This window comes from Eschscholzia californica, unplaced genomic scaffold (assembly GCF_041429995.1).
Source record: "Eschscholzia californica isolate CP2 unplaced genomic scaffold, dmEscCali1.0.p SCAF_2, whole genome shotgun sequence".
Lineage (NCBI taxonomy): Eukaryota > Viridiplantae > Streptophyta > Magnoliopsida > Ranunculales > Papaveraceae > Eschscholzia > Eschscholzia californica.
The window spans coordinates 44,468,325-44,472,535 of record NW_028238309.1 but is presented as its reverse complement, the minus strand read 5'-3'; positions in this window follow the sequence as shown (position 1 = coordinate 44,472,535).

Below are 4,211 nucleotides of genomic sequence, written 5' to 3'. Positions count from 1 at the left end.
TAAATTATTTTCTTGAAGAAATCTTTTTTTTTTACCTCGTTTTGTCAAAAGTTAAAAAAAAAAATCGTTTTCTACATTAATTCCAATCTTTTTCGAAAATTATTTCTTTTTTCCTGAATATCGTTTGTCCTCAAAAATTGATTTTTCCCGAAAACCATTTTCCCGTAAATATATTTTTATTCCCGAAAACTTTTTTCCCGAAAGCATTTTCTTTCCGAATACTGTTTTTTCACGAAATCACTTTTTTTTCTTTTTCCTGAAACCATTTTCCCTTTAAAAAGGTGTACCGAAAAATGGTCTTCATGAAACAAAAAGTTTTAAGAAAATTTCGAATATCAAGAAAACGGTTTTCGAGGAAAAAAACCGTTTTCATGAAAAAACAGCTTTTAGAAAATTTTGGTTAAAGAAAAAAAAAATGATTTTCGGGAATAAAGGTTTACGAGAAATAAACTGATTTTTTCGATATATTTTTTTAAGAAAATTAATTTTTTCAGTATTACACAACGGTTTTCGAGAAAAAAAAGTTTTCAGGATAAACTATTTTCCGGAAAAGAAATTGTTTAGGGGAAAAACAGTTGTCGGAAAAAACAGATTTTGGAAAAAAATATTTTCGAAAAAAAAATGCCTTTCAAAAATCATTTTTCCAAGAAAAATGATTTTCGAGAAAAACAATTTTTAGAAAAAAACGATATTTGAAAAAAAATATCTTTAAGTTATTGTTTTGTTGAAGAATATGTTCGTAAGGAATTATTTTTTTTTATTATTTTAAATATTTTGGTCCACAAATTTTGGATTTAGGACCTATTAGGATTCAAGAGTCTTAAGATTTTAGGTTGCCAAACAGACCAAGAAATATTGAATCCTAACAAATCTCATTTTTTGTAGCAAATCTACTTAGGAATCTTGCAACCAGAGGCGCTATTAGTGAATAACAATGGTTAAACCTTGATCGAAAGGAATTTAATATGGATGAACCTTAATGAATATCAAACATGTTGTTTTATGAACATAAATAGAAGAAGAATGATGTTTTTGGCAAGAAAAATGTAGGGAACAAGAAAAACCAGGCAGACTCTCTAGACATAAATATTATGTGGCTTGTTGTAATTCGTGCTTCTGATGAATTTAGTCAACTTTTACTCAATTACGAATCACGACAAGTCACACAAGATTTATTCCCAACATCTGTCTAGTATCTCTTGTTCTCTAACATTGCTCTTTTGGCAATTTTGGAGAGGAGGAACGTCGTATTTTGATGGTTTTGGACACTATGATTTCTTGGGAACTATATATTGGTTAACTCATTTCTAAGAAGTTTTTGAATTTCTAACGGGTTAGAGTAAATTTATGAGGAGCAATATGGGAGGAAATAAACAGTTTCACATTTGTGGCCCACCACAAAGTATACTTTTCGACTTAATCCCTTTTTTTTTTGGCTAATAGTCTTTATTGGTTTATGAGTGCATGTATGACAAATTGCCTTTTATCCTTTTGGATCTTAAACTCAAAATTTCAAAAAAAGTCACGTTGACGGTTCAAAATTGCCTTTTTTTTGACGGTTCAAAAATACGTAAACTTTGATTGATTAAAATTAGCTATTCAGCACATCTTTAGAGGATTCGAATATCCATCAAGTGAATATCTTAACTAAAAACTTTAGGCTTTTGTATTTTATTAAAAAAATTGAATTGACTGTATTATTGTTTTTGCTAAAACTGGGACCAGGATGAAATAAAACAAATAAATGTTTTGTATGTAACTAAAAACTCCAATCTATAGTGGTTCCAATTCTTTAAGAAAATCATGGTAAGGACTAAGGACAAGAACTTCACGACGACCATTTTTTAGAGAAGAAAATTTTATATGGACCTGACAAAAACTGCCTCTAGACTCTAGTTAACCTTGTCCTAACAAGATAAGTCGTATAACATTTCGTGTACACCAATAGCTACCCAAACTTATGATGAATGAGCTTCAACAAAAAAAAACTAATGAATGAAATATATATATATATATATATATATATATATATATATATATTGTCATTTATAGGCTCTCAAGCAACCTAATATCTTCGTGCCTTTACGAAATCATTAGAAGCCAAGAGTGCTAAACATCGTTATAATCCATAGCAGAAAAACACAAATAGGGAATTATAACTTTCAAGATACATCTAGAAATATTTGTCATTAGAAATACTACAGAAAACAATTTATTACGCTCTTCTTCGTGATCTCAGACCGTTGATATGAGTTACCGCAAGATTGTATGAAATTTAAATATATTAAAGTCAAACTAAAGAATTTTATTGTGGAGCATTAGTAGACTATGGGTGAAAACGTGAATGGGCATTTTGTTCAATAGTGTCACGCAAAATAAGTATTAATATTATAAATATTTCAATTTGCTCCAATTATATATTCAAGAATCAAATGATAAACACTAAAAGTGTATTCATTTTTTTATGTCAGATGATCTTAGGTTGGTGACCCAATTACTTATCTTTTAATTTTAAATGGTTTGTGTACTGTATTTTATGTGTATACTTTAATAATTAATCAAATAGTATTACCTAAATGAATAATATTAACATGTCTTTTCAAAATTGAATAGAACAAATGAGATTATGAGTATTACGTAAATAATATTTTATCAAATTAATTATATGTAGGGTATGAATATGACCTAAGTAACATAAACTGCTTTAAAAATCATAGATCTTTTCTATATTTTATTTCTCCTCCAAGAGAAGAGTACTGAGCCATTTAAATAACTCTATGAGAGGATGACAACTTTGTTTAATCATCATTGTCAATGTTAATTCAGTTCAAATTTTATTTTAATTTATTTTTGTGGCTACTAGACTGATATAATAATTTTAATAATTACTTTTTTTTCTTATCCACAAAATTTTCAAGAAAAGAAACAACAATTCTAATATATAGTCTGGTGTATGACGTAAATGCACGTACTTCTTGTTATTATCAAACATTATCCTAATCAGTAGCAAAGTCCACAAGAAACAAATACAGTATTCCATCCTGAGGCTAACATATATTGACATTTTGGTTTTATTTTAGGGTTGATTCCATTCAGGCCCCCTAAAGAATGGATGATTCGCCAAAATGACTCTCTGAAGATGACCAATTTCCAAAATAGTCATTTTGTTATTTACTTGGCTATTTTTGTTATTTGAGTTTTTTTTTTTCGTTGAACTAGTTTTTTCTTTCTATTCGTACCCTTACTTTCATATGTATAGCCCCTTAATATCATTTTCCTCTTTTCTTTTTGTCGGTGATACGACGGTATCAGCCAGCCACCTATTGATGACACTTTGTAAAACAAGTTTTCTAGTTTGAATTTTTGCTTCTTCCTTTCTTTTGTCTCCGTTCTTTTAGACTACCACAGTTCGCCCATCTGCGGACACTCTGTCGTTAAAAAAAAATCTTCTTCTTTCTCTCCTCCTTCTACCACCACCATCTACCGACGATCCCTAGTAAAAAACAATATTTTTTATTTCTTCTCTCTCGCCTCCTTCTACCACCATCTTCATTCGCCCACACTATAGAAATGCGGACCTTTTATAAAGGGGTATTACGCTTTTAGGTCTTATCTTCTATTGTTGTCACTAAGAGATTGCTCAAATCTTCAGTCCCCATCTTTAGCTTCTCTGAAAAAATATAACAGACATCTACATAGAGAAGAATAAAGGGGGTGTGGAAGACAAAGGGAGTGAGGGAGTGAGGGAGAGAGAGAGAGAGAGAGGGAGGGAGGGAGAGAGGGAAAAAGGAAGATAAAGAGAACAAGAAAGAGCGAGGGATAGAGAAAAGAACAAAAGAGAACCAAGAAAAAAAAAATGATTTATTTTTAGGGTTATTTTTTGGTTGCCAATATATGGACAAACAAAATTCTTAAATGGACAACAATTTTGGATGTAAAAATAACTACATATTTATATTAAGGGGACAAAAGAAATTTCATTGTCTCCTAATCTTCACCACCAACTTCTCCAAACAACCACCACCGGTTCTCCAAATAGTCAGTCACCTTCTTCCACCATCACCCGTCTAAATTACAAACCTGAAAAAAAGAAGAAAGAGACGTTTTTTCTAAGGAAGAATTTGATATGGTTTCTTGATCAATTAAGTTGTCATGGTGATTTAACAATTGTTTACTTAAGTTAGGGTTCTTATGTGAATCGTCTAAAGAAA